We start from the raw sequence: 26,446 nt of genomic DNA, 5'->3' as shown, positions 1-26,446 counted from the left end.
TTCTTCCGTTGTGCGTCTTGAGCGACGCACAACGGAAGATGTTCATTTTAGAAGGAGCGAAAGTAGATCACATCCTTCAAAACCGGTGAAAATTTCCCTATTCACATCACTTTGTTTCGTTGATTCTCGAAAACAACAATCCAAAAACTTACCACCTGAGAAACAAAGCAATGAAAGGGGAAAGGCATGATGCATTTACTTAGTCTACAGCCAACGAAACAAAGACAACAGCAAATTGTACACAATTTAAAAGTCAGGTGTTTTTTATAAACAATAAAAGTCAAGCAAATTGACACAAAAACATACAACATTTATACATCAATTCGACCAGCTGAAAGAAACAACAAGTTATACAAAAAAAGTGCTTTCAAAATAATTTAAATTAATTGTTATTTGCTGTATTTTATGACCTAGTCTTGAAAATTACCGTCTTTTTTTCTTGAACTGAAAAAGAATATTGCTGATAAACCTTAATTCTGATCATGAACACGCTTCCCACATCAGGGTAGAATTCTTGATTGAATGCCAAACAGCATGGTCCAGATGGGGCTGACATACGAAATAAGTGCACAGCAAATGAGTGGAATGGGCTGACCATCATTATTTGATTTTTTTTTTTTTTACATTTCTTGCTAACCACCTACCACAATAAATTATTTACAGGTGAAAGATGGCTCTGAAAAAAATTGTATATGAAATTTTAAACAGAGTTTGAAGACATCAACGTCCTCGTGTCTTAAGAAAAGTGATCAAGACTTACATTTATTCACATAAGGACATACCCTTGACATCAGAGATAACAAGTTATTGTTAAGTTAATAAAAAAAAGAATAATCTCTCTCATCCGAGCTTTGCGTGCGGAATGAAGAGGGCGTTGAGGGGTCGAGACGTCTCGCATTCGACCTTGCTGGGCAATTTTAAGTGCACTAAAGCATTCCCTGTGTTATTGGTAGTACAATTAATCGATTATTCCCAGTTTCGATCCCAACAGACTACTCCCAACGATTTCTATAATGAGATCACCAATAGATCGCTGTTCTCCATCTTTTTATTGTTTCACATACCTCGGGGTTCGAACTATAGCGTATGTTCGATGTTGCAGCAATGGTCCATGAAATCATTGCCAATTATAGGGATCATGCTTATTATCTTTTTTCTGAAGTTAGATGATACTCACGACACACAAAAAAAGAATAACAGACACCCTGCAGATGAAGGACGGCCTTCACAAGTAGTACGTTAAACAAGAGGATTTTAATCGTTACTTGTTTATATTTTAACATCGTTTGTCGTCTAATATTATATTAATTATATAATTACAGAAATTTTTTTTCTTTAATTCCGGCAAAGAGAGCCACAGGTTTATTTGCCATGCTATTAAGTGCCACTCTCGCTAAATGACGATATTACTCCTTACTTACTTACTCACAATATAGCGGCAGCTTAAGAAGACAAAAAATTAATAAGAGAGATCGCCACGGACTACACGCTTATGGAAGGCGAATGAAGTGCAGCCAGGATAGACAATGGACAAGAATCGTTGCAGAGGGAGCTCAAAGGTTCGAACCCCCTTTGGAGATAACTAATGCAACGTGAGAACAAGTATCGATCAATAAGCCTTTCAATTATACGTCCTTGCTCAAAAGATAAAAATAGGTGCTCGATGAGCACAGGAATCAAGAGAGGTATGAGTAGCTACATGTATACTTTTTCCTGGTTAAACACGCAGTCACTTAAGTTTCGAATACTTGCAGGGCCGCTAACTACATGCTTTAACAAGGCAAAGCTTTCGTGAATGTGTTTCTCATGATTTTGTGACTGAACTAGACGTGCCCAGAAGTCTTTTTTTGGGCCCTTTGTTGACAAGAAGGCATATTTTAGGAGCTGTCATGCAAATCGTTCTCTCGCAATCGAAGGGGTTGCATAATCCACCGAACGGACTGTGTAATCCCTTGAAAGATTAGTAAGTACTGACTAATCCCTCCAAAGGGTTGAATGACCCTTCAAAAGGGCTTAATTATCACGGCTCCTCTTTCAAAAGTTGTTAAATTGCAAAGTAAAGTTGTTCGCATAATAAACGATGTTCCCTTGATGGAACGGATAACACCTCATTACGTAATTTGGCGTTTATTGAAACTTCCCGATATAGCTAAACTTAACACATGTTTGTTATTTTACGAATACTTTTAAAAGCAATGATAAAATTTCTAGTTTTTCTCTGACCTTCTGTTCTGAGTAACGTACTTACTACACGTGAAGTGCATATATTTATCTAATCAACTATTTATGGAATCTTTTCGTACAAACCTTAGGATGTTTTGTCCAAGTATAAGTGATAAATATTTTTTGAACAATATTCCTTTATCTACCGGTCAAAAATCTTCGAAACAAGTATTTAAAAAGAGCACTGAAACTTATTACGCTGCTCAGTACTAATGCTCATATAACAAAATAGTATTTGTCAATTTATAACATTAAATGCTATAAATTGTACAAATACAATTCTGCTCTTAAACGAACTTTGTGTAATTTGTACTAGTGTATCTTCGTCCTTACGGATATGTATAAAACCTAGCTATTCTTCTCATTTACCATAATAACAATCGTACTAAGGGGCACAATATTTAAGGTAACCTAGATGTGCCCCATCATCTTCAGTAATATATTCATTTACAAAATTAAAATTAGTACAATGTAATTATGTGTTAATAAGAGGAAATAAAGATAATACTCTAAAATACTGTAAGTAACAACATTACCTAACTGATAGTAGGCCCTTTATAGTACCCAGTCACAAGTAAGAAAATATACCGTTGTACAGCTTTTTGTACCATGCGACTACGTCCTGCAAAAAGCCTATTGTCATCAATCTAAATTTTTTGATGTGACTGGTTGTTAATGTATATGTGCTTCAGCTGTGATAATCAGTACATATATGTACATTTAAGGTATTGTAAAGAGAAGTTCCTGAATGTTAAACGCTTAAATAGATACAGCTATCATTAAGTGATCTTCAACACAGAAAGGCTGGTGTCTTTTGTCAAGGGGTATGCTTCATTAAAATGAAGGAAAATTATTTGGCTAGAGAAAATTGTAATCGTTAACAACAGAGGGATTCCAGGCCAAAAGGGGTGCACTCAGTTATATTAGTGATAGGGATGTGCGAATGACGTGAAATTGTTAGAACCTAAAAAGTTGTATTAGGCTGGACCCTGACCAAAAAAAGTCCAGTGGCTCAGAAATTAACCCCATAAAGTACCAATTAAAAAGAAAAACCCTGATACGATACGATTCTTTGCGATAAGAATGAGAACTCTGGCTTCCTCTTATTGTCAACCTCCCTAAAATGTCGTTACCAAAAATGTCTCACCCCAAAAAGTCACCACATAGTTTCAAACCCAAAAATGCACTAGCTTGAAACTCAAAAAATGTTTTTGCGCATTCCTGTCACTAATATAGCTGAGAACCCTCCCCCTCCCCCCTTAATGGGGGAAGGAGAGGCGAAAAGCTTAGGACGTTAAAGCAAAGAGCTCCAGAGCTCAAGCAAACTCCAGCTGGAAGGTGAACATGGCATTCCGTAAGGTTGGCCGTAGTGAAGTAATTGTACATTTAGACAAAATCAAGATATGTGTAACCCATCGCAGTATCTGTGCATTTTATCTGTGATTGAGAAATATTGTTGACCAAAATTGGACGAACTGTTGCACATGTATGTCATGACATAAACATATAGGGTTGGTGGTTTTCAAGAATTATCCCTTTGTCTAAATAACCTACAAATTTTATATGTGATAACATAAAATAATAGAATAATATACAAAAAGGTTTACTTGTCAACAACTAAATGTTATCGATAACTAAAAAAACGTGCTGTGTGAGATGAGTTGTCGAATCACGTTCAGTTTATGGGGTCTCTTCCTCTAACACTTATACTAGGACTGAAAATGAATAATCTAGCAAACCTGTCCTTCGTTAATCATCTTTTTAAATTTCTTTTTTACAGTACTTTTATCGCCCAACCGTAGGAATTCTTGCTTAATTTTTCAAAAAGGATACATAACTGACGACGTGATTATCACCTAGACTATAGCTAACTTGTCATACATCAATTGTTGAACTGCTAATTTTACTCAAAAAAGTTGAATTTATGAACTCATTTGTGGTTAGTTTATTTTTCGTTTTGTTCTATGAAGAGATTTCTTTTGGCATTAAGTTTCAATCCGTAGATGAGTCTTACTAACAATTTATCGCAGCAGGGACTGCAACTTTATTGCCAAATCAAAAGAAGAAATTGTAACCTTCTACTAACTACAAAGAATCTTTCCCAATTAATTAATTCGCGCACTAAAACTTGCCAGTAAATTATTATCGTTTACGAAAGAAGTAAAATATGGCCAAATAAGCAATGACAATAGCATTAACAACGCTTACCATGATGATGCATGTATAATATAATTAGCCTGTAATACACAAAGTATACTGCATATGAAAATCACCACATCCAAATGAAAGTCAATTTTAAAACTAACAATCAAGCAAAATACTGCTATCTTTAGCACATGGCCGTCCTCAGTATTGGACTTAAGAGCTCGACAAGATGATTATATTGTTTAAACGTGTTCAGAAATATACAGAAAACCAAAGTGATAAATGGAGCAAGAGTAATTCTGCTTTACTAGTCCCTTTCGAAAAATGAAGCAGGATCGGATTTAATTTCTCTTATATCCTTACTAAATAGTTTAAACAGAAAATCGACCTGCTCATCCAAAATAATGGTAACACGCATTGAGTCATTCGTTAACTCTTCAACCAACTGCATTGTTTACTCAGTTTCATCCGTTTATGTAGATTTCTTGCCTCTTTTGCTTTTTCTTTCCCTTGCCCTCTAGTTGTCTTAGGTTGGGAGCCATAGCGCGAGTAGACTCCATTGTAGAATACGCGTTATCTCTTGACCGCCCAACTGATGACAGAGCCATGTAACTGTTTGCCTCAGTGACGTTTTCTCTGGCGTTTATGCCATGTCTTCCTGACAACCCCATATATTGAACTCCCACTTGTTCTGATGCAGTTATATCTCCATAATTACTGATTTTCGGCCTTACTGCAGCCTTTAGCATTGGTTCTCCTGGGTTCTGGTGTGGAGGAAGCGGTGGGAGGGGTCGAGAAACGTCTTCATACACAGGTTCTGAGTCCATCATAGTCTCACCAAGACTGAAGGCACCACCCAATCCCAAGTCGATGTCATTACGGCTAGTTGATGGCGTTTCATCTTGTTCGGTACTCAAATTGGCCCTGAAAGCCATGTTACTGAAAACCGTTGAGGGGTGATTCTGCCGTTTAGTGTGCTGTTTGGTCAGCCGGCGAATTTTAAAGGCCAGGAAGACAATTACAACAACGAGGAGCACAATCAGTGAAGCAGATACTGAGAGTGCTATAATCAAGTACAAGTTGGAGGCTGCTTCTTCTTTTCTTGGTATGGATTTGACTGTAAGGAGTAAAACAAAACGATTGATTCTTACTGCTGAGCTTATTTAATTTTTCCGGATGGAGCTAAAGGTTGAAAACAGTAACGAAAAATAACTGTCAACGATACGAAAATAAAGTAAGATTTTTGCTTATATCTGCGAAGTATCTTTTTAAGAAAACTCAACCGAGGCAGAGTAAGTATATTTCTCCTCAAACTGACCACACTAGCAAGTCAAGGTACTCATCGCAGACCAAGTGAATGATCTGAGAGTGTAGTTAAGCTTACCACCGTTTCACAATTATTTAACGATTATCCTGCGAAATCGCGCGGAATATCGTCTGATACTTAACCGACGAAGCCGTAGGCCTTGTTGACTAAAATCAGGCGATATTCTGCAAGATTGAGCAGAATAATTGTTTTATTATTCAACACATTGATAACAAAGTACAGGTTTATAGCAGAAAAGCTGGAGGCGAACTTTATTTGTCAAAAAAAAGAAATTTGTAACATTTTTCCAGCGCGCGGACCGGCATGAAAAGCGGCAGTTTTGTTCAAGTTTGAAATCGAGAGCGTTTTGGATCGAATCTTGTGCGCCTATCACTCTGGGAAAATTTTCCACAAATTTCTAACCTCAAAAGCTAAAACACAACAGTATTTTGAAGCTGCGAAGGATTTGTTGTGTCAGGTGGGCCGAGCTGTACAGGAGGCTGGAAAAGTTTTTTAACCATTTCTCGGGTGAGTGTTTTTTTGTTTACTACGCAAGCAGTTCCACAATCTTTCTTCAGCGCATCTAGTGCCTTGTTGCTTGCAAGAACTCTGGATCTGTTAAGATACTAAATGTTTTTTTCAGGCGGCTCTAATGCTTCTGAGAGTAATAACTTTGTGCGCCGTCCATCTTTTTGTGTGCCAGAGAGATAAAATTTCTCGAGGCACTTCAGTACGAGCTCGGATTTTCTCAGGTGTTTTTCTCCATCTCCGAGTCAAGACGAGTCGAAATCTCTGTTTAACAGTTGCGAGAACCAATCTAAGAAAATACAAATACTGTTTGCAATTTCTGAGCCTTTGCTACAATACGGGACAATCAAAAATTTCGCGAAAAATATATCAAACGTTTTTGCTGAACTTTAATTTGCCAGTTCATAAACAGAAAGGTAAACACTGACAGTTTTTGCACTAACCATTACAATTCTTTAAAACAGCAAGCTTGGTTGCCTCCTTTGTGTTCAGTATAAAACAGCGTTATTAATAGTTTGGTGTTTTTGCGAGGTCGTTACTCTTTGAAAGCCCTCTGCCATTTTTCTCCCCGACGCACGAAAACTACGTACATCGCAGGATATCTGTTATGTGCGAACGACGTATATTGAGTTCGCCATGACCATATCTGGGAAGTGTCACAATGTGTTGAATACGCATCAATAGCATGACAGTGGTTAACAGATATTCACAAACAGAAAAGTTTAAAAATAATTTCTTGAAACATGGGCAGCCTGACGACCTTCCTTCTAATTCGTTACAAAAAGTGCCACTATGAGTTACGTGAAGTCTCATACAGTTGATTGAATTAAGGCGAAGGTTGTTAGCAACCCTATGTCATTTCAAATAAGGCCAAGCTGATCTAGTTTCTTTAATCGATATGTAAAGAAGGGAAAAATCGAGATTGAAAACTTACCAGTTGTCTGGGGATTATTCACCTTCTCGTTTGTGACGCAAAGATAATGAGTTTCGTTGTGATAACATACAGTGTCGTTCATGCATGGGTGGCTCTGGCATGGATCTACAGGCGTTCAATAAAAAATGATATAAATGAGTCAACTGACCTCAGAAGGAACTACTTACTGAGTAGTCACCATGGCCCTGACCATCAGGAAAAAAACAAAAACAAAAACAAAACAAAAAAACAACCACCACCACCACCACCAACAACAACAACAACAGCAACAACAAAAACAGTGGAGACAAATGCGAAGTTGACTCCTCCTTCTATCCAATGGAGTATACCGCTGGTGCTGTGATATATTGAGTAGTAGAACACAAGAGCTACTTAAGCTGCTGACCACAGGTACCGTTTGGCAGGTTAAAGCAAGACCTTATCTTACAACACATTTTGATTTTGACAAATTCTAATTCGTTAAGAAAAAACACTATTACTAGTTACATGAAGTCTCTCACAGTTAACCTTGATTGAATTAAGGCGAAAGTTGTTCCCAGTCATATGCAATTCAAAATAAGGCCATCAAACCCCCAGCTGATCCAGGTTTTTGCTATTGTTTTCTTTAATCGATATGAAAATAAGGGAACAAAAACGAGACTGAAAACTTACCAGTTGTCTGGGATCGATTATTCACCTTCTCGTTTGTGCAAATATAATGAGTTTCGTTGTGATAACATACGGTGTCTTTCATGCATGGGTGGCTCTGGCAGGGATCTACAGGCGTTCAATAAAAAATGATATAAATGAGTCAACTGACCGCAGAGGGAACTACCACTGAGTAGTCGCCATGGCCAGGACATGTTGACATTGTTTTCCCTGTAGGTAATTAGACATGTAAATAGTTTTCAAAACGTTCTCAAAGGGATTAAAGAACATTATCGTTGAAGAATAAATAATGGCAAAGTTCCAGCTTACCATTTACCACTTTCCCTTCGCAGTACCTTCCCGTAAGTTCTTTGGGACAAGTGCAGAGATACAAAGAGCTATTGCTAAAACATTGACCATTTCTTCACGGTGAACTACTGCACGGGTCAAATGTTCCTAAATTAAAGAAAGAACACACAAAAATAAGAAATACCACTTGGTTTCTTTAGACTAGAATTTAAGTAATTTGGGCAAAGAGAATGCGGGGCGTGAGCGTGGAAGTAAGAAAAACATCGAAATCGAGTGAGGGGTGATAATTCGATGGGAATGTGGAAGACTATTGGGAAAAAACAATAAAGGTCGCTCTTGGAAACGAAAGGGAAAAAAAGAGGAGCTCTCAGTTTAATTCTGACATTTCTGGTAAGCCCTCTTCGGGGTTCCTTTGTTTTTCAGAGTTAAAGCACCTGAATGCAATAATACATGTGATAACTATCACAAAAATACTGATCATGTACGCACGTGTTTGACAGTGAAGACCTGTAACTCCATCTGTGCAGTTGCAAATAGGGCCAACAGCAGTGTTTATACATTTTCCATTGGTTCCGCACTTGATAGTAGAGCAATTCTGATGCGTTACAACTATTAACGAAAGAAAAATAGACAAACAAATCATGAAACGAATTTTTATCAAGAAAAGGTCCAACTATGAGGCAATATTTAATGACAAGGATTTCTTCATTGATCCAATTGAAAGTCACAGAATTCTGTCACATGTACAACGAATTTTCCTTCCTCGAGGATTTCTTGCCATGATCCTTAAGACAACATTTGCCCTTAACATTTTGAAGTCTTAACTGGTTGTCGCTTTTTTAATAGGAAAAAGTACTTTTTTTGTTATCTAAACGAAGCTATTAATGTCACTCAAGATAATTACATCAAAATAAATTATCTTTCTTTAATTAAAGGTAAATCTTTCACTGAAATTGCAATATAGATAATAAACAACGGATAACTAATAATCCACTAAATAACAAATCCTCACAACAACCAATTCATAACTGGCCGCAGATAAATTGTTCTTTCGTTTTCATGAAAAGAAGCCTTACTTAGGCCTCGTTAGTACGCGCAAAATTCAGTAGAATTTTCACTCTAAAATGACGTTAGTAGGGCTAATTAACGGATATCGAAAAGAATAACAAATCAGCCGCCATTTAAGAATAACGTCTAAGATAAGACGGAATGCCAGTGAATGTTAATAGCCCAATTTCGATAAATTAAAATTCAGCCTGAAACAATAAACATCACTGCGAGGCTTTTCTTTCACATTCCTCGCCTAATCACGTTCCAGGGCATATTCATCCAGTACTGCCTCAAACCACATTGTTATTTATCCATTTTAAAAAGAAAGTAATGTTTTTAACCAACATCGAAAAAGTTAGTGCTGAGATGCATCAACAGACCTCTCACTCTCACCTGATTGGTATGGTAATTTACATGAAGCAGTTGACACGTATGAAGTGTAGCCATTATATTGTGCATAGAGATACTTTGAGCATTGTCCAAAATAAGATTCATTTCCCAAACATCTCACATTATCAAACCAAACCGGCCCTGTACCAAAACCAAACTGATTACTGTATCCTGATGAAATGGCTCCAGGGTATCCCAGCTGTCGGCACACCACGTGAGCATCATTTATGTTCCAGTTGTAGGGGCCGGCGATCGTGCCCCAGAAGCCGGCGTAAAATACCTCTACTCGTCCAACATTAGGGACTGATGCGCCGACCAGTCTCACGTCTAAGTCTTTGAAAGTAAATATGATAAGATATGTAAGTATATATTAAATTTAAAATTAGCTAACTTTAGTTTGAGGTCGCATAATCCAGGAATCGTTCATAACTAGCACACGAGTAGGGGAGGCAGGAAGGGCATAAATGTCTGGTAAAAGTAAAAAGGTTTTGTCTCAAGTTGAGGAAGGGCTGCAGTGATATTCTGTATCAATAACACAAGAGAATTCCAAGACCATTTATGTCTTGGATCTGTGTAATTACTGTTTCGTATATGTTGTCAGAATGATACGCTTGAATTATAGATCTTAATAAAAGTATTGAAATTTTCGAATACTTTATTTTTTCTGAAGCTTCAAACACGAATTACAGTTTATTCTTTTTAACGTTTTGTCATAATTTTGAAGAACATCTGTACTTTTCTATCGTAAAATGTTTTACTCCAACTTTTGCAATATGGGAAAATGAAGAATATCGCATTAAGTACAAAAGCAGGCCGGCTTGGATTTTATTAAATTACCCTAAGATTACAAGATCGTGGTTTATTGGTTATTGGGCACTCGCAGTTTCAAAGGATATTTATGCGATTCGTTGTCAAAACAAGCAACAACCAACCTGTAGAAACGCTAGAATTCACCCCACTGCAAATTACAGCACCTGCATACCCTGGATTACTATAATCGCCAGGAAGCCACCGGTAAGTAACGTCATCGAACGTTTTTACTTTACACTGCGAGATTTTGGTTTCGTTGCCATAGCACTGTATATCCCATATCCACATCGGTCCTTTCACTAGCCCAAACACTGCTGTGTGGAAAACCTGTTCAGCACCAGAATATCCCAACTGACGGCATACCACGTGACCCACGAGTATGTCTATGTTATAACCAAATATGGTACCCCAGACACCGTAATGGAGGATCTCGATTGTACCGGCAGTAGGAAGACTGGTTCCCATTAGACGAGCTTGAAAATCTATAATTCAAAGAAATATGTGAAGTCATCTGTCTTGGAGTAAAAATGTCTTTGTGTATCGAACGAAGAGGCGTACATTTAGTGTATCTAATACTGTACCCTTACCTAAATTACTAATTAAAATATGGAAAACAATTATTATTATTATTATTATTATTATTATTATTATTATCATTAATTAAATAAAAACTGAAAGAAAATTTAGGACAGTGCCTACTAATACAGAGGTAGTTTTGTGCAGACTATGCGGGAAATGCAGATCTTAGCAAGAGCTATAGCAATCGAAAAAGAAAATTGGAGGTAACCACGTATTTTCTTAGAGATAATTAAGCAACAAGAATTCTAAAAAGCGCTAAAATACAAAGCAGTGTATGGCATTTTCCCCCAAATTGAAGCTTAATTGTCTTTCAAAAATGCGTGGTTACCCCTTATTTTCTTTTCGTATCCCGATAACCCTTGCCAAGATCTGCTTTTCCCGTGTACTTAGAATCCGCGCAAAAATATCCCTGTTTTAACACGCATCGCCGTTAAAAAAACTGACTTTCTCGGATCATCTGAAGATGCGCAGAACGGATTCGCAGTAGCAAAAGTAGAAACCGTCCTTAAAGGAGACCTCCACTCCGACAACACATTGAAGATAAATTATTGAAAATAGTGTCTAAATTCTAAATTTTAGTTCAAAACGTTGGAGTGTCATTCAAGTGTCCTATTTTCGCTTTTAAATTTCCCGGGCGCCGCCATTTTGGATTTCATGACATCATACGGCTGCCGCTATTGTTAGTAAGCAGAAGTTGTTTTTCTGTGAAACAATTGAGCAACCGTATTACGTCATGGAAGCCAAGATGGCGGCGCCCGGGAAATTTAAAAATAAAAATAGGCCATAATCAAATTCTGTTTTGTCCTACAGAGAATTATTATTATTTTTTTTTTACCAACGAAATTTGAAATTAGATCGTATTTTCAATAATTGACCGTTAATTTATTTTAAGAGTGGAGTTTTCTTTTAAGACTAAATAAAATTACAGTAAACAAAAATACTCTTAAACAGGGATAGTTTGCGGTAAGTGCTCATCAACACCGAGCTAAAAAATGACGCTTGTGTGTCTTTTTTAATAACTTTTTTGTGTTTAAAAAACGTGGAGAGAAAAAAGGTTCATGTCACCGTTCAAAGCGTTCCACACACATCAAAAGATCCGTCTCAGGGACACAGGCACAAATACACATCAGTCGCTTTCCATCACTGAGCTAGTTATCGTAACAAAGTGAAATCTGCGAAGCTGAAATGTGTTGAAACAGGTTGAAAAGCCCTTTTGGGAGCATATATTTAAGTTTACAGTCAAGCAATCTTATGCATGACGTGGCTCATGCATACTACAATCCTGGCCAATTGGTTTCGGACACAGTGGTGCAACAAGTTTTGTTCTGAAATTATACAACTACTGAAAGTTTAAGGTCCCAAAAAGAATCTTAGAAACTTATTTCCTTTGCACCTCCACTCCCCAAACAATGTTGAAGTTGATAAAGTGTAAAAGATTTTCGAGCCATGTCTGACTCCTGAATCTCAACATTGTTTAGGGGGGGCGGGGAGAATTTTTATGTTTTTAAGTAAAAAGAGGCCAAGTGTCCCAAATTTCTGGCCAGGATTGTCCGAGATAGGATGGAAATGAAGAATGGGCCCCAATGGCCCCTAAACCTTGTTTTATCACCAGAAAATAGCACAAATCAACATTTTAGCTGCTAATGAGCTTCTGTTTCTATAAGGGGGTGCTTTTTTCCTGTTTTCCGAACAAAATACCTCAGTTATGCAAGGTGGTAGTGGTCACATTTTCTGGGGTGTCTTAAGGACGTTCGCGCTAATTGTTTATGCGCATCTTTAGTTCGCAAGTAGCGCACACGCAACGCAATGTCACGCGCAATTCATGGTTGACGATACACGGAGGTAAACACACATGTCGGCCGATGTGACAGCATTAAAAAGAGGAAAAACGGGGAAATTCATCTTCGTTGCACAGTTTTAAAGCGAAAATTCGACGTGAAACGATTAGACGGGTTAAGGTTGTAACAAAAAGTAAAAACCCGAATCCAAGCAAGAAAAGGCGCTGATACCTGCGGGTATTTCGCGCCAGGAGATTTATATTTTTACTTGACTCTCGATATAACAAAATAATTGAAATGCAATACTTTATGTAGTCTATTCGTCAATCGAAGTCACCTTTAAGCTTTTTTAAGTTTTGATAGTAAACGAGAAAGTCTTACCTTACAAGAGAGCAATTTTATTGATCACCAACCCCGTGTACAATCAATCTCCACATACCCTTTCTAGGTAAATAAATAAGCTTATTTCTCACATTTTCGCCTCGCTAACGGCTATAGATGCATTTTCTTGGCATTGGCTAAACAACTGTATAGGTTTTGAAGGTAGAATAGCAATAAATAACTTAAACGATCAGAGTTTTGACAGCACACTGACAATTTTCCACGGGCGTAGAGGGAGGGTGAGTTTTCAGTGTTTAATTAACAAGTCAGCGGTAGTTTGGGAAAATGAAGAGAGACGTCCGGTTAAATGATCGAGCTTCCTGTGAGGACGCTTCCGGTCGACTTTTTGGCCTTATTTATGTCACATTTTCGCAATCTGGCGGGAAAACTAAACGGGCGAGATCAAGGTTTTAAAGCGACAATTATGAAGTCTTCAGTGGACGAAGTAAGGGAAAAAGTTTCTCTGTCAATTTTTTTTAATTTTAATAATGGAAAAGTGAAAAGAAGATACAAGATAATTTATCTATTTACTTTCTCTAGTGTTCACGATGTCTTGTTCAAGGGCTTGACTTCACGTCTCAGTTTAATATGCAAACAGAAGGCAGAAGACTTCTTTCAACGCTGTTTGGCTCTTGCTACGATGACATAAACAAGTAAGCTCACTTCCTTTTTCTAACAACGACAATAACCCACAGTAGGGGGGGGGGGGGGCGGATCCAGGATTTGTTTTAAGGAAGGGGTACACTCGTCTCTTGCTCTATGTCAACACTAATTAACCACGTAGTTTTTTTTTTTTTTTTTTTTTTTTTTTTTGCAGAATACCAGTTGAAAACCGCAGGTCATCTCATCTCATCCCTGCATCCTCCCCCTAGATCCGCCCCTGCAAAAGGCGTGTGGATTGGGGCTGAAAAGCAGAAAATAAAATGCAACGAAAATCTTTAATGTTAAGGCGTTGACTATAAATTGCCTGTCGTTATGCCAGACAATTACTTACGATGGTTTCTCGTTTCCTATTTTTAGAGGTCGCAACAGTGCAGTTTGTAAGATCCGTAAACAGAATGACAATGAGGACTGGTTGGGCTGTGATCGTTGTGGAGAATTCTTCCATGCCAGCTGTCTGGGAGTGGACTTTGCCAGCACACTCTGTCAAACTTTTTATTGCATTTCATCATAGCTTTCAGTCTGTAGCCTTCAACTTGTGCATAACCCAGTTCGAGTTAGTCTAAGCAAACGACTTGCAACAATGTACGAAAAACGAATCCAATGTTCTGACTGCGATCTCTTTTCCGGTTTACCTGTGGTGCTTTTCTTGTTTGTTTGGTTAATTTTTGAGGGGTGTTTGATCCGTCTTTACAAGCCCTAATAACGAGCGACTAATGAGAAAACGTTTTAATATCAATAAGTATCGAGATTATTGTGAAAACGAACATACACAAAACAGGGGAGAATTGTTCCTTAGAGTATACTTCCATGTCTGCGGTAACACCGGCTTTTAAAACATATTTGTAATAAATCACCATTCAAGGTCAAAACTGAAAATCACAAATACTGTAGCCTCGGGCTGAATCAGAAATATTTAAGCTGGTGTTGTAGTTTCACTGCACACAGCGTAAAACTACATCGATGCAACTCCCATGGGGGGCTCCCAACCAAGTAGTTACAGACATGCTAGTCTACTATGCGTGACCCACACCTCAAAATGACCTCATCGATCTAGGGCAGGGGGCATTTGTACATCTCACACAATGGTCTCGACCAATGCTCGAGGGGAAAGGCTGTCACATTGCATTCATTCCACCCAAGTGGATCTTTTTGAAGGTTCTGGTCAGTGTTCAGTTCAAGAGGTAAGCATAGCTTGATCTATTGACCACCATTCTAACAAAGAAACCCGACAAAGGTGATCTCAAAGATGGACTCCACTTGCTTGAAATCGTATTGATTCTTCCTATCTCCGCTGCTCAGCAGGGAAAGGGCATAATCAGCCCAAAATAGAATAAAAAATGATTCACATTCCTCCCTTGATGGAGAAACCCTTGAAGATCTCATGGGAATTTCACTGGAGGGTCCATCAGTTCTGGATTTTGATCCAGAGGCAGCAGTGAAAAAATGAGTTTCTTCATCAAAAAGGCCACGAGGACCATTCCTCCAATCTTGAGTACATAATGCAGCAGATATTCAGAATATAGATAGAATCTATCCAGTATTTTATTTCTTGGCCCACACCTCACTGCAACTCCCATCTACTAATACCTCAGCACACACCAAGCGAAGAACAATACAACTATAAATTCGATTATTTACCGTGCAGACCTATCGACCATTTACACTGCGTAGCGTGTATGTTTCGAAGAACTGTGGTATTTGTCTTGTAATGGTGTCCAAGCTATCTCGACTTTAAGCCACGATTGTAGCACCTATTTAAAATCTTGTGACTACCCCCCCCCCCTCCAAAAAAAAAAAAAAAAAAAGAAGAAAACTCCTCATATAGAACAAGTAGCGAGTCACTTGAAGCCTCCGTCTCCCTTACTGACACTTGGACTCAACCATCTCGGGCATCTTTTTATTTTTACCTGGAGTTATTTCCCCTCTGTTTAGTTATTACACTCCATCGTTGCTAAACAAGCTATGTGATCTCCAAAATAACAATTGCAAGAAGCGTGGAGTAAAACGCATTAGTCCCCTCAGTTAAGTATGTAGAGTAAAATATCAAGGAAGAACGTATTTGTGCCCTGGGGGATTAGTTAACTCATATTTTCTACCAAATATCCTATTCAAAGGAAATTTGAAAGCTTATTACAAAGTGCGACAGCTTCATTTATTACAACGTGCGACAACTTGTTGTTACAAAGTGCGACAGCTATTTTATTACAAAGTGTGACAAGTTTTATTACAAAGTGCGACAGGTATTGCAAAGTGTGACAGTTTTATTACAAAGTGCGACAGGTATTACAAAGTGCGATGATTATTACAAAGTGCGACAGAACACCCCCTCAGTTGTTTTAGCCTTGCTACGGGCCTGTTATTTCTTTTCGGTAAATACCGGGTTATGGCATAGATTCGCGATTCGATTTGTGGACAACACTGTTATTGGGAGGCAAAACATTCCCCATAATCGAAGCATTTTTTTTCTTGGTTTGAATTTTAGCCCCATTTATTCATCCCCGTCACTTGGAATCAATACAACACATATTCCCAAACGTCAAATACCTACCACAGCGTTCAAGGACACCGCTGACTAGTTAATTTTGGAACGAAAACTCACCCTCCCTCTTCGCCCGTGGTAGATTGTCACCCCGCTGCGGAAACATTGACTCGAGCAACCATTTTGAGCTGTGAATTATGGGATAGATAACCTTGTTTAGGTTCCAGTGCTTCTTTGACCTGTCACGCAAAAACGTGACTTTGGAAATTTGTCACCACAGCGATTACTTTCTCTAGCTTATAACTCTCTTAAATGTTCGGTGACCCCCACTTTTTTTTCAATTGATCACTTTCTTTATCAATTGTCTAAGTTTCAGGGAAAAATGAAAAAAATCTATGGGGCAGAAGTTTGATTATTTTCTATTTTTCTGTCCACGCGCCATCGATTTGCTCTCTTTTCTTGGCTGTGTGACGATCGCGAATGTCCTCTTTGAGGGCTGCATTTAATTACGAGGATGACACCAGTTGGAATAATTTACGAAACATACACCCTTAGATAAGATTTGACTAAAATAGTTTGTCTCCAGTTAGCCATCTTTAATATTTTAAACTTAAAACTTTGGAGATCATTTTGAGTTACGAAGGCTCAACTTTTCAAAATCAGGGTATTTTTCCAGCGCTATATCTCTGAAACGAAGTCGATGACCCAAGTTTTTTTTGCATTTCTGACATCAATAACTTATTAGCTGACCATACCTAAAGTATGAAAAATATTTGTGGGGCAGAACTTTTTCGCGCGGACGTCCTTTTAAGGAAATAGCTTGTAGTAGAGCATCTAAGAGAAAGACATGCTTGTAGCTGCAAATTCTCCCGGCTTGTCTTTAACATACCGAGTGACTGAAAAAAAGTGACTATAAGTGTTGTTCAAGTGACATAATGCTTTCATCTAGGCCTTATACGTCACATTTCAAGGACGAATAGCACACTTAAAGACACAATGGACAGCATGCACTATTTAGGCTAATTCAGCGCACTTTACAGAAGAACAGTGGTCGCGAAAATACATTTCTAATGAAACGAGACAGCTTACAATATTGTACAAAGTACAAACGCTGCAGAAGGAACCCCCTTTGAGTCTATATAGAGCTGGCTTAAGTGGGTTAAGGGCGAAACGCTTATACTGGCTTTACCTTCATGCAGCGGTTGACAATAATTTAAAGATGGGAAAGAACTGGTAGTTCTGTGGGTAAAATATATAAAACGCCGTTAAATCTTTCTTAAGGTTACCCGGTACCTTCAGAGGTGTCTTAGAGGTGTCTCGCGTCCAAGCGATGTAGCGGGTCCAGTTTAAACTGTAGATACCTGAACCCTTATATCGAATTAAAGCTTAAAGAGCTGGCTATCCAACTATACCAAGAATTTTGAAATAATTTGAATTGCCGAATTTTTAGCGCTGTTTTCTTGAATAAATTTCTTTCACTTGGAGGAACCACTTCAAAGAGCTAAAACTCAAAAGGAATTTGTTCGTTTGCTTTCAAATTTGGACAGTAGCTAGTTTAACATATAAACAACAAAAACGTGTCTGCGAATTTTTTCTTTCCAAAAAATATTTTTTCTCCGAGAGCGATTTTTGTACGATTACTCCACACTTTTTTCATCCTCTTTCGAAAATGCTCTATAACTTTTCACTGCGATTGAATATGGCAAAACGCAGACACGATTTTTTAGCGCTTTGGGTCCGGAAACTGAGGAGCAAATTAAATTAGCAAAAAACAAAATTCACTTTGACTTGTAGCTTTAAAAAGGTGATTCGGACGCTCGCAATTAGAGGTCGTGAAAAATTCGACAATTCACTTTATTTCAAAATTCTTGGTATAGTTTGATAGCCTGCTCTATAAGCTTTAATTTGATATTAGGGTTTAGGTATCTACAGTTTAAACTGGACGCGCTGCATCGCTTAAACGCGAGACACCTCTGAAGGTATAGGGTAACCTTAACCTTTCAGGAATTGCTCATAAGCAGTCGGAATTCGCTTGCTCTTCTCAGGCTTATGAGCTATGGAATGTGATTTGTCCCCATTCTCAACAGCATTTAAAGCGCAAAGTAACGAAACTGTGTTGCCTTTGTTGCAATCAAAGTTTATAGATCTCTTAAAGTGACACTGTTTATGTTTTAGACGAAGAACATTTTCAGACAATCCTGGCCAGTTGATTTTGTGACACTTGGCGTTTTTTACAAGTTTTGTTCTGAAATTACGCAATTACCGAACGATTAAGGTCCCAAAAGAATCTTAGAAACTTATCCCCCCACCCCCCAAACAATGTTGAAGTTGATAAAATGTACAAGATTTTCGAGCCATGTCTAACTCCTGACTCTCAACAATGTTTAGGGGGAGCGGGGAGGGGGGGAAAAGAATTTTTATGTTTTTAAGTAAAAAGAGGCCAAGTGTCCCGAAAGTTCTGGCCAGGATTGTAGTATCTAATGAGCTTCGGTATGGGCTGTTTTCGATGCATGTGTTAATGCATCGACGTATACAAGCATTTCTACACATAGATCGCCCTACGACAAAGGTCGCACACTCAATCCTAAGTATTTTGGACCGCACTTTTAAAAGAACTCCTAAGATACAAAATTTGTAAAGACGTAATATTGCAGCTTTGAAACCTCTTAACGAGTCAAACCGGGCCACCTTCGCTGGGAGGCGGTTCCATTTAGACACTGTCCTTTTGAAAAATGAATGTTTATAGCAGCCTCTTGTAAACCTAAGCTACCCATAAGCTTAGTCGTGGTTCCGTTCTAGTTAGGGTCTAGTTCTAGTTTGATCGATAATTTCTTACCTGCACTGTATATGGCTAATGCTTCTTTTAAAAAAGCGATAGCCAGAAAAATGGCACTTGGATTTTTTAAATTACTTCAGGGCTTAGTAGTCAACCAGCCACTTTGCACTCTCTAACTTTCCCTTAGTTGACTGTTATGGGACCGAGGGCAACTAAGCTTTGCGACTTCTACAAACATTGACCTGTCTTACCAGAATGATCAATCGACAGACGTTTTCAATGGTCAATACACTTATAGACCATAAAATGACGTCATAAAATGTTAAAAACTTAAGTGGAACCACGGGCAGCAGGCAAGTAGTTTAAATGCCAAGTTTTGAACATTTTATGGCGTCATTTTGGTCTATAAGAGTTTAGGCCATAGAAAACTGCCGTCGATTTGTTTTTTTACAATAACCCGGAAAAATTTATCTTCCGTTGAGCAAGTGCATTGCATCTGACGTCCTTTTTTGTTTGTACTATTCTCTTACTGAGACAGTCGGCTACGAGCCGATCAGCGCGCGGAAATTTTATACAGTTATTGTGGGAAGTTATTGGGTATTTGCGAGTTTTTAGGTGCAAAGGATTCTGGTATTACTTTTATACTTATCATTATTATTGATTGAAATGGTGGTATGATTTTTGAGGAAACAAGAAGACAGAGGATTTTCTTGGTATTTATGGGGGATTAGGAGAAAGAAAAACCCTGTATACATTCTAGACACTAAGCTCCTGACACTACGTTTTCACCGAGTATGGAAAACTGCAAATTCTCTTATTATAGATCATCATAATTTTGAAGACCGAGCAACGTGCCAAAACCACAAACTCTAAAAAGTAGTCTTATCTGGCTTTGTTGCTTACCGTTAGCGGGAGGATCGTTTGGTTGACAGACCACACTGACATCGGTATCCCGACTACCATAAAGCTGAAATCGAAGTCGATCATACAAAGTGCAATTCATTATATTGGTTTCGCTTCCCGAACATCGTAAGGAATAAGCTGTAAACCATTGGGGTCCTGTTCCAGGGCCGAATACAGACCATCCAGTAGACAAGATTGCGTCAGAAAATCCCAGCTGTCTGCATATGACCCGAGTTGATTCAGGAGTCATTCGAAAACGATGACCCCATGAAAAATAATGATGAAATTGACGAATGGTGCCCCAAACACCTTTATATAGAAGCTCCAATCTGCCGGCATGAGGAACTGGAGCACCTTTCAATCTCAGTTGATATCCTAGTGCAATTAAAAAAGAAATCATTTTCTTAGATAGTTGAAGGATGCTGGTGACACTGAAGCTTGTTTTACTCGTATTTTTTACATTGGAAACTGGCTGGTTGAATTGTTTAGGCTGTGGGAAAACAAGGACAAAAGGGGAGTGGTTAAATAAAAGACAAATGACAAAAGGTGAAGAAGCGCTTGCTATACTAAGTTTTTCAGCAGTAGAACTAAATGTTTTCCCAATGGATTTAACCCGTGCGAGGATGTTGATGATCTTATTCATTATTAAGGCTATTTTATTTTGCTTGGTCAAAATATACTAAACTTGCTGTTAATTATTTTCACCTGCATCAATCTTTCGATCAGAGCATGCAACATTCGCACAATAGCCTCCGCCATAAGCATGGCTTGGGAAATCCCGAGCACACTGATCCAATAATGTTTCATTTCCTAGGCACCGGAAGTTTGTAAACCAAACCGGAACATCATCAGAGCAAAACAGTCTGTAGCCTGACATGGAGGCTAGAGAATATCCCAGCTGCCTACAAGCTACTGTAGCGTCGTTGTTGTCCCAGCCAGAAGCATAAATTGTGCCCCAACTTCCAGCGTAATAAACCTCAATTCGCCCCATGTTTGGTAGGTGTGACCCACGTAGCCTTAGCGTCATTCCTGAAAATAAAATGGGAATAATCATTATTAGTGCCTTACTTGAAAACTTGAAAATATACAGCGCTCAGAAAATCTCAGAAAAATAATTGTTTTGAAGGCTGTAGATTTTATAGCTAGATATTTCCTTCTTTTCTATCAGTAAGAACGTTTTTTAGGCGACATAATTGCTCATTGTAGGCGGTAGGTATGTGATAATTGGATTGGCACATAAGGCAGTAAATTGGGTCAAATCTGGTTCAGGCTTTGGTGAAGACGTTTGGCCCTGTTTGATGGCAGGCCTAAGTAAGAGTCTTTTTTTTCCTCATCATATTTTTTCAATTTGTTGTTGACAGTACCCTATGCGCTCCGACGACACGCTGGCTTGCGGATAAAATGGAGACTGGTGATATGTATTATTCCATTGCCTCATATTAACTTTCTTAAAGACGCTTTAGCTATAATGTTGCGGCACTTTTGAACAGCTTATCCGTTGATTTGCGTCTGGCAAAATCACTAAATGATTTCTGTTTTCAACTACATACTCTTGCACCCTCTTTCAATGACTATTGTATTCTTACAAACACGGCATTTATGTAACAACATGGAGGCTCCCAAAGAGCGTTCTTAACAATGCCCATGTGACATGGGAATTATGTAATACGGTGTAATCATGTACACTATGTGACTCTATCACGTGGAATTGTGTTATCAGCTACACGTGATGAACAACTGTATACGTGATATACATCACGTGATGCTGTGTATTTGCATCCCGTGATCCTATGTCACCCGATTTATATATGGTTAGGTTTATTATTATGGCTTAAGAAGTCGTTTAAAATTTACCGAGTCAAAAATTTATCAAGTTTGATTTAATTTATCGGCAAGGAACATTTGATTGACCCCATTTCTAGTTGTTAAAGTGGAACCTGTATTTGACGACCACCGTCTCCTAAGCTGTCAGTTGTCGAAGTCCCAAACATGTCTCCAAAAACCGTGTACTGAAAATACGTCCCCCAATAAGCCTTTGAGTGTGATGTGGTTTGATAGCATCATATTCAACTCTACGTAACATGCCCTCATCTTATCAGACATGAACCATCTTGTGGCTAGCTCCGATCACAAACATTTCGCTCAGGAAAGTTTGGATTTTCTAACTAACGTGTCGATTCCGGCGAATGGAAAAGAAACCGATTCTCAGACGTAATACTGAATTAGACTGATTTGAACAGGTCGGTATTCAACAACATGGAGTCTTAAAGTGTGACGTCACAAATATTTGAATTTTTAAAATTATGGGATTTGTTAGTATACTTGGAAAGAGCATAATGAAAAATACCTACTTGCCAAAAATCATCATTTTATTGCAATTTGGGGGCAAGATATTAGCTCTGTTATGCTACGATGACTCCATACAAATCCCGTCTAATGTTGTCTCAGTTCCTAACGTTAGGAACTGAGACAAAATTAGAAGAATTTGTATGGGATCGTCATGCTCTTTCCGAGTAAATTTAGTTTTTATGACGTCATCACTTTAGGACTCTATACTGACTTTATCTACTTTCCTATTGGTTACCGTAAGCAAACGATTCATCTTTGCTGGTAGTAAGGTGACCGTCATGGTGAACCCATTTGTTGGTATCGTCAGCAATAATCATTTGCGTTTAATTTTTCCCCAAATCAGCGGAGGTTGCATACTAATAGATACGTTGTATTAATAGGTCGGTCTTCCAATATCGCGACCGATTACCTCGTGATACCATTCGTATTGGGCATTGGGTCTGCCATAGGACATGGTATGCCATTGGTCTGGTTAACTGGGATAGGTGATCATGGGCAATAATTTATTTTTCACGAAACCAACATATGTTAGAGCATACATGCGTTAGACTTCTAAGTAACTCATCGTATAAACAGAAAGGAAAGGATACTAATCAACTACCATCTGGAACGGCTGTATCACTGCAAATTACACTGGCAATTTGTCTTGGCCTCTGTAGTTCAGTTTTGTTTCCAATCTGATCACGAGTGCACTCCATGACGTTAGTTTCGCTTCCAATGCATTGAAGATTGGTAAGCCACACTGGACCGATGACCGGACCATAAACACCGTTCTTCAAAGCTGCTGGTGCTCCGGCTTGGTAACCAAGCTGGCGACAAACTACCATAGCGTCATTCATATCCCAGTTGTAACTGCTGATTCCTCCCCAAACCCCTGCGTACAGCACTTCTACTCGGCCAGCATTGCGTACTGAGGAGCCTTGCAGACGGATTGGAATATCTAATTTACAAAGGCAAAATTTTGAATAGCATGTTAGTTGCTTCTTCAGTTTTGAGAATATACTGTTTTGCAACTCTTTTGTTGTCAATTTGTCAGTATTTAGTTGCTACTGACCACGCGACATTTAAAACCAATGGGCTATTTCGAGCGACCTTATGTTTTCTTTAACTAAGTTTAATGTTTATTACATATTATTGCATTTTATGTGGATCACCCACAGAATTACAGATCGTGTATGCTACGGAACGAGTCGCGTGTAAAGAGCGAAATGGAGCGAATCTGGATTGCGTGACTTAATGTTTCAAGAAGTAACATTGTAATGTATTGAAAAAGGCACAGCCAGACAACCTCGTTCCCACAGGTGATTACGTGAAAAAGGCAGCCGAGTAGACTTGCTCTTTGTTTATCTTACCAAAGATTTTCAAAAGGCCACGAAATGGAGAGAAATACGAGTAATTTTGGGATTTTCTCAAAAGCATGCGGCCCGCAAACGTCTAAAATTCTTTCGTGAATTTCAAAAAGAATAAAGTTGCAGAGTATACTTAAGTTTACAACTTGATTCGAAGAAGACTCTAATTTGAATATTCGACGTCATTGAGCATATTGCAGGAGAAATGTTCCGCTGAAATTATACCTGAAATACAATTTACTTAATTAAGCTAAAGCTTCAGTTGTAAATGCATCTTCTGTGATAAATTTAAGTTATTTACCTTACTTCAAACGCAATTCTTGAGCTGTTTTTTCTCATAGCAGTTATGTTCGTTTGGTTTACCGTAAAAAATTTCATTAGCGTGAAAACAGACGAGTCTTTTAAATCTTTTCCTTCGCGTCTGGAAAAGCGCAAACACTTGAGGCATCATTTCCCTTCCAATAACAAGCCGCCTTCTGGTGATGATACTAATTAGATATTTAGCAAGTGTAAATGCTTTTTCCTTGGCAATTTTTTTTTTTTTGCTTTTTAAGGCTGCTTAAAACGTTATTTGACGGACTCGGGCTTTCTGTTGCAATTTGTTATAATTTCAGCAAACAAAAGAAAGCAGTTCTTTCATATTTATAAAAATTGGTCATAATCATCCTCATCATCATCATCATCATCGTCATCACCTTTATTTGCCATAAAACTGACATTAATCTAAGACAAAAGTATCAGAAAAGATGTGGCGAGGGGATCTCAAGAAATCATCAGGCTTATCTGAAGAGGTCACCACGAAAACATAGCTGTGTATGCGCGGCATGAACAATGTGATTGTCACGAGCAGTCGAGCAAATTAACCCTTTTACCCATGCCACTGCCAAAGAAATGGCATTTTTTGATATAATGTTTCACACCACTTGAAGAGTTCTTTAGCGCAAAGCCGTGAAACTTTCTGTAACAATTCGTGCAAGTTATAACCACATAATGACTAGGCTACACGGACTACCGACAATTAAGGCGCACTCTCGATGTATCAACAACAGTAGCTGAGCACTCTACGAAGATTTCATACATCAGTCTAATATAGAAGGAATAATTAACATAACGGTGGATGACAGAAAGAGGCATTGTTGTATTTGATTTTATTGTTGATATATCGGGAAGCTCCCACTAATTCGCAAGAACATCAAAGTAACTTACCACCCTTATTAAGACGAAATTCATGAGTCTTGCAGATCACTCCCACTTCATTTCCTGTAGCTAACGGGCTGTTGACCCAATCCCGATATTGGCATTGTTGCAAAGTATTTTCTGTCCCCACACACTGTATAAGATACGTCAAAATTGGCCCCGAACCTTCCCCAAACGCTGAATAACTCAATGCAGTGATGACGCCTGGGAAACCAAGCTGTCTGCACACAACTGCAGCTTCCTTTTTGCGCCAAGGTGCGTAAGAATCATAAGTCGAAACACGTCCCCAGACTCCTTGAGAAAATATTTCAACGCGACCAGCGAAGGTCGCGTTATAACCAGTTAGGCGAACATGCGTGTCTGAAAAGACATTTTAAGCAACAGTCTTTATTTTTTAAGAAAATTTGTTTCTCATAGGCGAGTGTAAAATTTGATTAAACTATTAAGTTAAATGGCCAAACCACCGTGAGAGTTAAAGAATGCAAAATGCTTCTCGGTGAATTGCGTTGTAAGTATAAAACATATGTATGGATTGTTTTGTCGTTTGTCTGTTCGAAATTCACTCCAGGGTTTCTTTTATACTACACCGATATTAGGAAGTTCATGAACAAGTGCCTCGAACAAAGCCCGAGTAAAAAACAAGTTGCCTTGGTAACAACAAACACTAACCAACTGCATTCATTTGTTCCAAGATAAATTTCTGAAAAAGCTGTTAAGTGTAATAGCGTTAGCTCAAATGTTAAAAAAAGGTTCAAAGTCGGTGCAGGCAGAATTTTTTCAAAACCGGCGCGATGTGGGCCGGCGTAGACGCGATCCCAGATTCTACAATAATACGTGAAGCCTTTGTTGCAACGTGGACTCGGTAATAAAACTTTAAGTAATGTGCAGCCAGTTATTATCAAGTTACAACGCCCTCTTGAATACCAAAATGTTCTCAAGGTTGAGAAAAAAACCCTCTGTCTCAGCCAATCAGCATTCAATAATTTAGTCCAATTTATCTGATAAATATGAAAAGAACTTACGTTACTTGTTTCAATTAGTATATCAGCTGCTGACCTTAAAAAGGGAAGTTACAGTTGACTACAACAATAGCACTCTCTTGAAACTGTTAAAAACAACAATATTAGAAAAAAACCCTCATTGAGAAAGCCATGGCATACTTACCAGAATATAACATCACAAGCCTTAAAAATGTCAAGGTCGATAAGGAGATCATTTTACTCCGCGACTGTAGAAACTGAGAGACTAAAACCCGTGCAAAAGGTTTTTCTGCTCCGCGACTGAACAACACCGAAAGTTTGCACGTTAAATCAGCCGTACAAGTTCTCTCTGAAAAGGAAGGGGAAATCATTGCAAATACCTTTAATAAAGAATTACTTTAAGACAAACAAACAAACAATGCGTTGTACGTAGTTATCTATTGTGTCGACTGAGTTTCCTGTCATACGCGCCCCGGAGGCCCTTCCATTGCTGTCTATCCGCATTGCTGTGCAACAGTCAACAACGAGTGCCGTGAATTGAAATTCCATTCAATTATGTACACTAGAATCCTATGATTAACATACTAAAGATAAAACAGAAAGTATTATTAAACTTATAAACAAAAAACACGGTAATTACCATCAACTCGCCCTTCCATGGTATCGCTCGAATATCGTGCCAAACTGTGA

General features: G+C 38.4%; 1 long non-coding RNA gene and 1 pseudogene across 2 annotated transcripts in view; one reads left to right on the top strand and one right to left on the bottom strand.

Moving 5' to 3' along the window:
- The window catches only part of LOC146470304 (uncharacterized), a 7,128-nt gene extending 3,934 nt beyond the window's left edge, over positions 1-3,194 (top strand). Inside the window, exon 2 of the long non-coding RNA XR_014867083.1 lies at positions 1,686-3,194. This is a non-coding gene — a long non-coding RNA (uncharacterized LOC146470304). The remainder of the gene's footprint in view (positions 1-1,685) is intronic.
- Positions 2,112-26,446, bottom strand: LOC146470303 (scavenger receptor cysteine-rich type 1 protein M130-like; annotated as a pseudogene). Its single transcript, XR_014867081.1, has 12 exons — positions 26,397-26,446; positions 25,941-26,105; positions 24,786-25,136; positions 22,832-23,170; positions 20,587-20,910; positions 19,882-20,256; positions 10,445-10,804; positions 9,510-9,845; positions 8,562-8,681; positions 8,094-8,219; positions 7,137-7,241; positions 2,112-5,485 (listed from the first exon to the last, which is right to left on the bottom strand). The product of XR_014867081.1 is annotated as a scavenger receptor cysteine-rich type 1 protein M130-like (transcript).

Source organism: Pavona decussata, unplaced genomic scaffold (assembly GCF_977016875.1).
Source record: "Pavona decussata unplaced genomic scaffold, jaPavDecu1.1 SCAFFOLD_114, whole genome shotgun sequence".
Lineage (NCBI taxonomy): Eukaryota > Metazoa > Cnidaria > Anthozoa > Scleractinia > Agariciidae > Pavona > Pavona decussata.
This window is presented reverse-complemented; position numbering and strand designations above follow the sequence as displayed.